Source organism: Lactuca saligna, chromosome 7, assembly GCF_052625555.1.
Source record: "Lactuca saligna cultivar CGN05327 chromosome 7, ASM5262555v1, whole genome shotgun sequence".
In the NCBI taxonomy this organism is placed as follows: Eukaryota; Viridiplantae; Streptophyta; class Magnoliopsida; order Asterales; family Asteraceae; genus Lactuca; species Lactuca saligna.
In genome coordinates this window covers 159,745,543-159,757,972 of record NC_136423.1, presented here as the reverse complement: position 1 = coordinate 159,757,972, position 12,430 = coordinate 159,745,543, and the positions used below count along the sequence as shown (strand labels likewise).

The window sequence follows — 12,430 nt, the reverse complement described above, 5'->3', positions numbered from 1 at the left end:
TGTGCATGCCTCTGCCTCCTATTTGAACCGACTACGTCCAGTGTACGACCTTGACTAAACCACATGCCAAGTCCAAATCTACCAAAGCCTAAAACAAAAATTATATAATTTAACCGATTAATAAAATATACCTTATAAATTTCCAGATGTTACACTCTTTTATGTTTATTCTTAAGGATTTGTCCTAAGGAATAGGCATGAAGTCCATTGCTGCCAAGGTTTATCTAACAGACACTAAGTCCACAGCTGTCAATGTTCATCAATAAGGCACTAAGGCCATAGCTGCCAGTGTTTATCTAATAGGCATTAAGTCCATAGTTGTCAGGGTTTATCTCCTTTATTAACAGTATTATTTTAGGTAGTTCACCCACAATACATGTCAATGGGTTTTTAGATTACTTCTGGTAAACACTTAGTTCAAAACCACCTACAGGTTGCGAGCCTGCAAGCGTTCCATTGGACTATCTAGAATAGTCTGTGGTTGTCATCTATACTCTGCTAGATGACATCATCTTTAAAGTCGAGGCTTCTTATCATCTATTTCATCTTTCATCTCTCATCATCTATATCATCTCTCATCTTAGTCTAAATTCATCATTAATTCAAAGTCTACTTCAAGATCTATCAAGTAAGGATCGGCCCGGTAGCCTACTTGGGAAGCAGTATCATTTGGGCGTATAGCCTTTCCGAAATCCAACAACCAAGCCAACGTGACCTTATAGACACCTCTCTCATAAGTAGATCAATTAGTATAACAACTTGGAATCGCTGATAAATCTTTTTTATAGGTTCATAATAACGATAATGAACTTAAACATAAGTTATACTTAAAGTACGGTAAGGTTAACTTAACTTACAGGTGGTTTAGCGAGAAACCGTACTTTGCACGGGCAAAGCTTTAAAGCCAAAATCTCTACTTCTCAAAGCTTTCTGACACTTCGAAGTTTTGCTACTAACACCTAGGAAGTGCTACAGGCCTTGGGACCTTGGGGGTCTGGGAGAGAATGGAATGGAAAGGTATGATGAAATAAGTGAAATTCGACTCTATTTATAGGTTGTCCAGGGGCCTTTCATGTCGTGAGACATGTAAGCTCCATTTTAAACATTCTTTATAGGTTGCCCTGGTGCTGACACGTGGCACAGGATGCAGGTAAAACAGCCAATCTTAAAAAATTCTTAACTTTCGCACACTAGCTCTGTTTTTTGATGCTCTTTATTTCCACACGTAGGTATTGACAAGATCTACAACTTTCATTTTGACCCCATTGGCTAATTCTCAACGGATTTTAAATTTAATAGTCTAAGAAGATTACATTGTTAACGACCGTGTAAAATTCATAACTTCTACATACAGACTCTATAATCGACTATCTTTTTATCGTTGAAATCCTGTTAATGAGATCTTCAATTCTCGTTTAGATCATTTTGGCTAAAATTGACCAATCTAAAATCCAATTTCTAAGTTGTATACTGCTACGTTGAAACTTCGAAAAATCATAACTTCCTATTATGAAGTCAGATTTGGAAGTTCTCTATATACACGCTCCCGGTTTAATGAATATTATGACTTTAGTTTAGATTACTAAGGCTAAAAATTAATTTATCAAAAATTCAATTTTTACATTACGCATAGTCGTGTCGGTTTAATCGTGAAACTTCAACGGGTCGTAACTTCTTCGTTATAAGTCAGATTCCAACGTTCTTTATATGTACGGAATCTTTTTGACATATTCTATAACTTTGGTTGAAATTTTTTTATCCTCAATAATCTTCTATCAAAAAGTCATTTTTAACGCTTATTATCTCTAAATTAACTAGCCCGAATCTGCGGGCGTTACAGTCCGGGCCTAGGTCTGATGTATCGTAACAGGTTATGGGTTTTATGTACAATAATAGGTTATGGGTCTAGTCCCAAAACGATATAATAGCTATAACCAATTCTTAACCTCGTTTATCACTCTTTGGTTATTCGCTCACGAGTCACTCACGAGTCATGACTTATTAAAACATTTTTTTGTAAGGTAATTAAATAGTTTTCAATCAAATAGATATTTATTTTATTTTATGAGGAAATACTAAAAGATAAAAAAAATCTAATATTGTATAAGGATACAATATGTCTTCATCTTAATCCTCTTCTGTATTGATTAAATCCCACATTTTAATTGCATCCCGTAAGGGTCTATTTTACGTACCTCATGCAATTACAACAATATAAAACAAAATTATATTTAGGATTTAAATGAGTAAATTGTGAAAATTTCAGGATGACTATTATTTGGTAACATCTTTTGTACTATTGTTTTATAAAATCCACCAACCACACTTCAATAAAAGGCGGGGGTTCCTAGAAAATGTCTTGGAAATAGTCTTTTCCTATCGATTTCCAAAGGATTTTATTTCTTCGGAAAAACCCTCCTAGGAAAACCTTTCCAAAGATTTTTCGAGGAACATTCCGAGAAAAATATTTTGTAGGAAGTATCGATAACTTTCCTACACACGCCTAGGAGGGTTTTTCCGATAATGTTGTCCTTACTGCTAAAACTATTATGGACTTGATTAGTTTGGAAATAAGACTAATAATATATAAGTTTGAAACATAATATATTCAGTTGTGTTAATTTTATAAATCCGTTTTCACATTCTAAACCTTTGTTGACCTTAGTTACTCTATACTTCGTCTTTATTCAGACATCTCCATGCAAAGTTGGTTTTTTTTCCAATCTTTGTTGTTACCACTAAAAATATTAATTATTTATGTTCCAATATTGTTGCCGTTATTTAAAAAAAAATCCATGAACAAAGTCAAGACAATCTTTATTGGTATTAAAACTTCCAATAGGATGAGGATGTGTAACCTATATAATAGGTTATATGTGATAATGACATCGATGCAGAATATTGAACAAGAAATCATGGGGAATGTTTCCTATGATATGATATGAATAAAATACCATGATACAAATGATTTTGGAAAGTTTAATATGATCATTCAAGTCTATCTATTTTCAAATGAGTTTTTTTTAAAAGAACAACCAAGTATACAATCTATGATCATATGCAGACCACATTTGTGTTTTTTTAAGATCAACCAAGTATACAACCATTGAACAATCTATGATCATTTTGCCATAGTAACTGTGTCCCAATTTTCCCAAGTAGCAAGTGCAACATACAAATTTTTATATCAACTTAAATAGCCAATAAATTGTGTTACATGTAGTATTGTTTAAATGCTTAAAAACATAGTTAAATATATGGTTTATGGGGTAAAGGAGCCCAAAACTTGTTTAAATGGTTGGAATAGTGAAGTAAAGGTTGGAACGCCTTAGAATAAGTAAATGCAAGGTGATAGAGTTTGTAAATGTCAAGAAAACAAATTGTAGTGCTCTATGGGTATAGATGAGTAAAATATAATGCCTAAATAAAAAGAAATAAATTAAAATTAAATCGTCTTATTTATGGAAGAAGTTATAATATATGTTTATTAAAAATTGTAGAAAATTCTCATATGAGCACACAGGTGAAAACCCAAGAGTAAAATGGAAGGGGACTTCGGGTAAGGCACTCCGGTGTGTTATGGTCAACAGCCCTGGACGTGAGACTAGCATGATGCCATTGTCGACAGCCCTGGAAGTCGGGTGAGACATTTGTGATACCAAGGTTGACAACCCATGGACACGGGTGATACATTCAGTATATGACAGTTACCACATAGAACCAATTTTATTTTTTTGAATACATATTGAAAAGTATTTTGTATGATAGTTGTTGACTTTTGTATGTGTATATATAATGTGTAGTTTCCACTTAATTCCATATGAACTCACTGAGTTTTTAGTTTATCCTTTTAGTGGTTAACATTTTTTCATAAAAGGTTGTCAAAATAAAGAGAAGCTTTGATAGTTCGGTGATGGTAGATCAAGTTCAAGTCGATCTTTCGGTGTGTGTGTGTGTGTGTATATATATATATATATATACACACACATACACCAAAAGATAAAGAGAAGCTTTGATAGTTCGGTGATGGTAGATCAAGTGCAAGTCGATGTGTGTGTGTGTGTGTGTGTCTATATATATATATATATATATATATATATATATATATATATATATATATATATATTGGGGTTTTTAGCTTGTGGTTATATATGTCTTTTTCTGGTAGATTATGTCCATGAAGACTTTTAACTACATCTTCTTGGTTATAAGGTCGAGGTTTTTGTACTTAAATTTGATATCCTGTATTTTGGGGTTTACAAAATGGATTAAGTTAATGTTTTCGGTAATGATAGTTTGGTAACCATGGTGTTATAAATATGGTTTTGTGTATTGGTTAGAGTAGTGGTTTAAGTGAACTAGGTATCAATGATGGTATCTAGACTTAAACCTAGACATTTATGTTATATAGTAACTAAGTGAGTACTTATACGGGATATGGACCTTTTGGGGATACCTAGGTTTTGGTAGGTGATTGTGAATAGGATGTGTTTTAATCAAGGTTCTAAATATCATTATGCTGTGATTTGGTGGCAATGTCAAGCTTCACACTTTTACGAGTCGTGGAGAGTCACGTCGCTTGTAAGGCATGACTTAAGGCGACAATTTTGTATATAATTAATAATTCTATATATATATATATATATATATATATATATATATATGTGTGTGTGTGTGTGTGTGTGTGTGTTTGTGTGTGTGTGTGACTTAAGGTGGAATTTTGTTAAAGCTTGGTGTGGAGTATAAGGTTGTGTTTGGCGCGCCACAGCCAGCTGATAATCTAGCTTATTTTTCCAGCTTTTTTATATTGTCGTGTTTTTTTTTTTTTGAAACGGAAAACTATTCTACTCCTAATCTAATTCTAAACACCACCTATGTCTCCTAGTGAGACTTGAACCCATGACCTATCATTTGAAAAATTCACTCCTTACCGCTAGGCCTAAGGCCTTTGGTTATATTGTCATGTTTGACAAGCCAAAAAGTAGCTTATAGCTTTTTGGAAAGCTACTTAGACTCGTTTTATGTGCTTTTTAAAAAAAATCAAATATACCCCTTAATTAATTATATAAAAACATGCTCTTAAGTGTCCTTTTATGTAATTTTATATATTTCAACTAGTTCTACCAAACGTCATTTTTTATCGGCTAGCTTTTCAGTTATCAGCTAGCTTTTCAACTAGTGCGCCAAACATAGCCTAAGCCATGGAGCCATGGCACGCCACGAAGAGCTTTTTAGAACCTTGTTTTTAATACTCTTTACTCGTGTACACCAGTCAAAAAAATTAGTGGTGGTGATGTTGTTAGCCACACTCAAACAAAACCCAATGTTGGAGAAAACAATATCGATCTGAATTTAAGTGAGGATGAGATGTCATGATCTCCCTGTGTGGTGAACGTGAATGAAACAACTCATAGCTTTTGTGCAACAAACCCTTGAACAAAACAAGCAAGACACATGAATGAATAAGGAAAAAAGAAAAAGGTGATACTTCTAGACCCAAATTTGTATGAGTTTCATTCAAAACCTAATATATTAATGGTGTTAAACCACACTTTGGACGGTGCAACATCGAACCGACTAATCATATATGTTTATGCTGTGGCGAGGTGGGCGTTATTCGTGCTAGTTTCCCATGAAAGGACTGTGCTTATTATTTATGTGGAGTCTTGGGTCATCGACAAGGCGAAAACTTGAGTGCCCACATATTAAATGTGATAAAAAACAAAGCATGCGTACAAAGACCGGTGGTGGGTAGTACCTTGAATCAAAAGGAGGTGGTAACCAAGGGACGTGCTCGAGCTTTTTAGATTACCGTTGAGGAGGCCTAAAATGAGTCGAACATCATGACTAGTATTTTCTTTGTGAATTCTTGACCTACATGTATTTTATTTGATTCTAGAGCAACCAACTCTTTTGTATTTCATCATTATGTTCGCTTCTTGGAATTCATGCATTTTATGCTTCCAAAATGGTTTATTATTGATACGGCTAATGGTGTTGCATTGCTATCTGATAGAGTATATAGATATTGCATTCTAGTATTGGATGATCATGACTTTTCAGTAGATTTGATACCTATTGATATACCCGACTTTGATATTGTGATTGGGATGGATTGGTTAGTAAAGAATCACGCATATATCATTTTTCTGATGATTCAGGTACCCATTGAGAATGCAGACTACTTGCGCATGTACGGGGAAGGACATATTGGCGACCTGAAGGGAATATCAATGCTTAAAGCACAATTTTATATTACTAAGGGTTGCTTTTCTTTCATGGCATATGTTTTAGATGCAACCAAAGAAGTGAAGAAAACTATGAAACATGTGTCAAATACTATGTGAATTCCAACATGCTTTCCCTGATGACTTGCCTTTCCTAGACTACTAGAATTTCGTATTGATTAAGTGTTAGGTGTTGCACCTATTTCAAAGACACTATCGTCTTGAACCGACCGAGATGAAAGATACGATGAATTAGATACAAGAGTTGTTAGATAAGGGCTTTATTCGAACAAGACTTCACCCTAGGGTTCTCCGGTATTGTTTGTGAAGAAAAAAATGGATTGTTTCGTATGTGTATGAATTGTCGCGAACTGTATAATGTAACGATAATTAATAAGTATTCATTATCATGTATAGATGACTTGTTCGATCATTTGTAGGGTGAAAGTTATACTTTTCAAAGATTGATTTGAGGTCGGATTATCATAACTCAAGGTATGTGAAGATGATATACCAAAGACAGATTTATCTACCCGACACAGGAACTATGAGTTCTTTATCATGTTACTTGTGTTGAAAAATGCTTCAAAAAACTTTCATGGACATTATGAACCAAGTATGTCGCCTTATGTTTGACAAGTCGGTTATCTTCTTTATCAGGCGATATTTTGGTATACTCTAATTTTGAAGTTGATCGTGTTACACATCTTCATGAGATGTTGGAGTTGATGAGGAAAGAAAATATACATATGCTAAGTATACGAAATGCAAATTCTCACTTTGTAAGGTACAATAAATTAAATGCTTAAGGAGAATACCTAATATTGTATGTTGTTATAACTAAATGCAAATTTGTATCATATATGTACAATTCTTTGGGAATATGATATCTAGTGATGGTGTTTCTCCATCCAATATAGAGGCAGTTCATACATGGGAATAACTAAAGAATGCCTTTGAGATTTGTAGTTTTTATACGAGATTTCTCAAAGATCGTTGCACCACTTACCACTCTTACCCACAAAGACATGAAGTTTATATGGGTTGACGCTCAAGAGAATACTTTTCAGACCTTAAAAGCTTGTCTAACCAATGCTCCAATTCTTGTCTTACCGGAAGGAAATGAGGATTTTGTTATGTATACTGATGCCTCAAAGTTAGGCTTGGGTTGTGTGTTAATGGAGTAAGGAAGATGATCGCATATTGTTCTAGTCAATTGAAAGAATACGAGAAGAATTACCCCACTCATGGTGTTGAGTTGGCAGTCATGGTCTTTGCTTTGAAACTTTACCATCATTATCTTAATGGCACGAAATCTCAATTATTTGCGAATCATAAAATTTTGAAATATGTCTTTGATTAGAAGAAATTTGAATATATACCAGCAAAGAACCATGGAATTGATCAAGGGTTATGACTATGAGGTAATTTACCATCCAGTTAAAGCCAATGTAGTGGCTGATGCCTCAAGTCTGAAGGCATACATTGCTAGTATGTGTTATGTTATCACTTATGTCTCTATACAATCTACTCTTATCGATGATCTTCGTAGGTGGAAAAACGAGACTTTAAAGACAAAACACATGAAGTCTGAACATATGGTGGGTTATGTAGACTTCTTATCTGAAGACAATTGTCATCTCAAAGTCTTTAAAACCCGAATTTGGTTGATGAGACTTGGGGGGTTTATGAGAGGCTATTCTAGATAAAGCGCACAAATCATGGTTATCTATTCATCTTGGAGGCACAAAGATGTATCACGATCTGTGTACCCAGTATTGGTGGTTGGGTATGAAAGTTGATATTGGTTGATATGTTGAAAAGTTTGTCACTTGTCTATAAGCAAAAGTCGAATACCATAAACCATATGGAAGTTTGCAACCTCTTGAAGTACCGATATGAAACTGGGAAGAGTTTACTATAAACCTTATGAAAAAATTGTCAAAGACATCTAAACAGCATGACATTAGCTGGGATTCTGGGTTATCATAGAGAGATTATCAAAAAGTGATCACTTTCTTCCTATTAGTGAGAATTATTCGATGGACCAATAGGAACACTTGTATATTGAGAAGATTATTGAGCGACAATCGTGTACGGGTGAAAATAGTCTATGGTCGCAACTCTCGGTTCACTTCCAAGTTCTTTGTAGGTGATACAACAATGTTGAAAGTATCTCCTTAGAAGGGAGTTATGTGATTTGATAAGCAAGGTAAACTAAGTCATTGTTTGGTAAACGCGATGAGACAGTTTCCTTGGCAGAGGGAAAACTTGATAAACAATTGAGATACACTAAGGAACCGGATGCTATCTTGAATGAAAGAATGATGAATCTTCGAAAGAAGATTGTAGGCTTGGTGTTGGTCAAATGGATGCATCGCTGAGCTCTAAACTAGACTTGCGAGAACGATGAAGAAATGAAAGAGAAATATATGGAACTCTTTCAGCCATAATGATTTCGATGATGAAATTTATGAAAGGATGAGGTAATTGTAACATGCATATTTTATATCAACTTAAATAACCTATAAATGATGTCTTACATGCTTAGTATTGCTTAAATGCTTAAAACCATAGTTAAAGTATAGTGCTTTATTGGGTAAAGGAGTCCAAAACTTGTTTAAAAAGTTAAAAGAATGAAGTAAAGGTTGGAACACCTTGTAATAAGTTAATGTAAGGTGTTACAGTTGGTAAGTGTCAAGAAAACAAAGTCTAGTGCTCTATGAGCATAGATATGTACGGTATAATGCCTAAATAAAATTAAAAAAAAGAATTGAGAAAAACTTTTCTAGAATCTTTTTATACAAGGTTGTAGATTATTTCGTTAAGAACACCTAGGCGAAAACCTTATCGAAAACGGAGACGCGAGCGGAAAGATGTGATTTTTAGTGTTAATGGGTAAAAAGGGAACGATGAATCAACCCAAACTGCCATCAGGGTCGGTAATGGACGTTTTTGACGTATTGATCGAGTTTAACTTCAATTTTTTCATAGTTTAAGCCCTAAAAGTCCATAATACTTTCTCCGATTCTCCACCATTTCCAATTGACTTTGAAATAAAATCCATTGTTTTTTTGAAGATTTTAAGATAAAACCCTAACTTTGAGGTTTTAGAATATCTTGATGATAGAATTGAATTATGTTTAGGACAAAATTTTGAAACCTATTAACTTACTATGATGTAAATTTTGAGGTTAGGGTTTAGATTACGGGCGCATTCGGCTAATATGTTGGTATAATTTTATTATATAAAAACTAGGTTACTTTGTTAGGGTTTAGCACTGTTTTTTTTTTAAATCATGTAAAATCAAATAAAAACGATAAGGGTGATTCTGGTGGCATTTGAAATATAGGAATGTCTAGTCTATTTTGTATTTAGACATCATAAATGAATTTCAGCTTTAAGATAGGTAAAAATCACATTCTTTACAATGTTATCAAATAAATTATGACAACTATAGTTGATGTGTTGTAAAATTTGTAATCATTGAAAATCATATAAATTATGACAACTATAGTTGATGTGTTGTAAAATTTGTAATCATTGAAAATCATAAAAAAATATATGAGGTCAGTCGCATTGGAAAACTTAGAGAAAGTACTATAACTCATTTCTTGAAGTCGGTGTGTGATTATAAGTTTATGTATGTTAAAATTAAGAATAAACATAGGGATGTATGTAGAAGTATAACTCGAAAATTGGTGATCATATATTAATGGTATTTGGCAGTGTTGTAAAAATCTCAACTAGGTCCTGATTAATCTCTAATTAGTCCTTAGGTGTTACCGGACCAACGAGAATGTGCTTAGCGATTAATCATTGGCTATACAATTAGCAAAGCAATGGCAAATGATAAAATTTCAACTGTTTGAAAAAGTTTTATCTCAATACAAACTATTTTAGGGATGATTAATGTCGTATTAATCATATTAACCTATTTTGTTATGATATTAGTGATATTTACAAATTTTGGTATGATATTAGTCATATTGAATTTTTTTAAAATTCAAATAATCAGCAACTTAGGGTCCCCGATTAATCTTTATCTGGCCAAGTAATCTCTTAACCTTAGCCCACTAACTAGCTAACGTCGAACATTTTTTACAAACATGGTATTTGGCATGCATACTCCACAACTATGCAGTTATCGCAGTCAAAAATATAATAACGGTCACCAAACGCTATTTGAAATCACGATTCCCGCAGTGATATAGCGGTGATATAGTGTTTTTTGTATCATATAGAAGACAAAACTTCATAAATGGTCCCTGTGGTTTCACAAGATCTGAAGTTTAGTCCCTAACTTTAAAAAACCTTACGGATGGCCCTTGTGGTTTTAAAACTTCTAATGTTTAGTCCTTATAGCTAACTCTGTCAGTATTTTTCCGTTAAGTAAAGGGTATTTTCATCATTTCACTACTCACGGATATGAGGTTTTCTATTATTATTATTATTATTATTATTATTATTATTTTAAAAAAATGAAATTTAATCTCTCTCTCTCTCTCTCTCTCTCTCTTATTAGCTTCAATCAGCTCTCTCTCATATACAGATACAAATCGATAACTTATTGTCTACCACGAATTTCAGGATTAGGGTTTTTGTTTTTGTTAAGTTAGGGGTTTTAGTAATTTAGTATCAGTAGTACAGATTGATCAACCTAGGTTTGTAGGTAAGGTGTTTGTGGAAATTACTCAATCCGAGTAGAAGTGTTTTTCAGTGTTATTTTGATTTGGTTGTAATATATTTTAGCATTCAGATAAAGTGGCGAAGATGAGTTTGGGAACAACGGAGGATGACTCGGGAACGGAAATACATCTCCCATGTGACATTGATTGGGAGATGCTTGATAAATTAAAGTTCTTTTTCCTAGGTGCTAACTTATTCTCTGGTGTCTTCGGGATGTTGTATCCCATCATGGTGTTGAAAACAAGAAAACAAGTCCTTGTAAAATACATGCCATGCTTGAAGCTAATGGGGAGAGGTTTTTACAAGGGTTTTGGGACATCGTTAATGGGTATTATTCCCGCCAGAGCTATTTGCATGGGGGCATTGGAGATGACCAAGAGTAATGTCGATTGTGTTACTGTGAAAATGGGTTTTCAGAGGCAAAAGCAGCTAACATTGTGAATCTTGCAGCTGGGTTAAGTGCAGCCATGGTTGCTCAAATGGTTTGGACACCAATTGATGTTGTGAGTCTATATTGTGAGCCATAGACTGATGGTTCAAGGTGGACATGGTGCACATATTAGATACAATGGTGGAATTGATGCATTTAGGAAGATCATTCAAACTAATGTTGTTCGAGGGTTATAAAGAGGATTTGGGATTGCAATCCTACATATGCTCCATCAAATGCAGTCTGGTGGGTGACTTACTTCATGGCTCATCGTGTTGTGTGGGGTGGGGTTGGTTGTTACTATTTGAAGAAAGAGGCAATAGTGGTGGCAACGGTGACGGGTTTACACCGAATTCTAAGGCGGTGGTAGCGGTGCAGGCAGCAAGTGTCGCCATGGCTAATGGGTTTTCGGTAGTGGTGACAATGCCATTGGATACAATCAAGACAAGGTTGCAAGTTTTAGATTGTGATTTTTTCTTTTTTTTTTAAATAATAATAATAGAAAACCTCATAAATGGTCCCTGCATAGTGAAATGACGAAAATGTCCTTTACTTAATAGACAAATACTTACGGAGTTAGCCATAAGGACTAAACATTAAGAGTTTTGAAACCACAAGGACCATCTATGAGGTTTTTTAAAATTAAAGACTAAATTTCAGATTTTGTGAAACCATAGGAACCAATGGAAGTTATCATAGTCACATGATCACAGTTAGCATAATAAAATGATTAAACAATTTGACAGTTAATCATACTGTAGTACTTCAAGTCTTCAACACAATTAGCAAGACAACACATACATGGTTCCAATGGAAGTTATCATAGTCACATGATCACAATTTATTCAATGGAATGGCACAAAAGTTTTGTTTTTGGTTAAGAAAAAACAATTTTAATCAATGTAATTGCTCAAAAAAAAACGTTTTCTTTATGTAAAAAACCCAAAAATAGAATTGATTCAAATAGCAATTATAGCGCCGTTGTAGCGGTGATTATAATCACGGCGCTAATATCGCTACCGCTATTTTAAAATCACGATACTTTACCTCCGTAAACGCTATCGCCGACTGCATAGCTTCACG

At 34.0% G+C, this 12,430-nt stretch overlaps 1 pseudogene; it reads left to right on the top strand.

Moving 5' to 3' along the window:
• The first annotated feature begins 11,001 nt into the window (after positions 1-11,001).
• LOC145007393 (uncharacterized) lies at positions 11,002-11,836 on the top strand (annotated as a pseudogene).
• Positions 11,837-12,430: the final 594 nt, after the last annotated feature.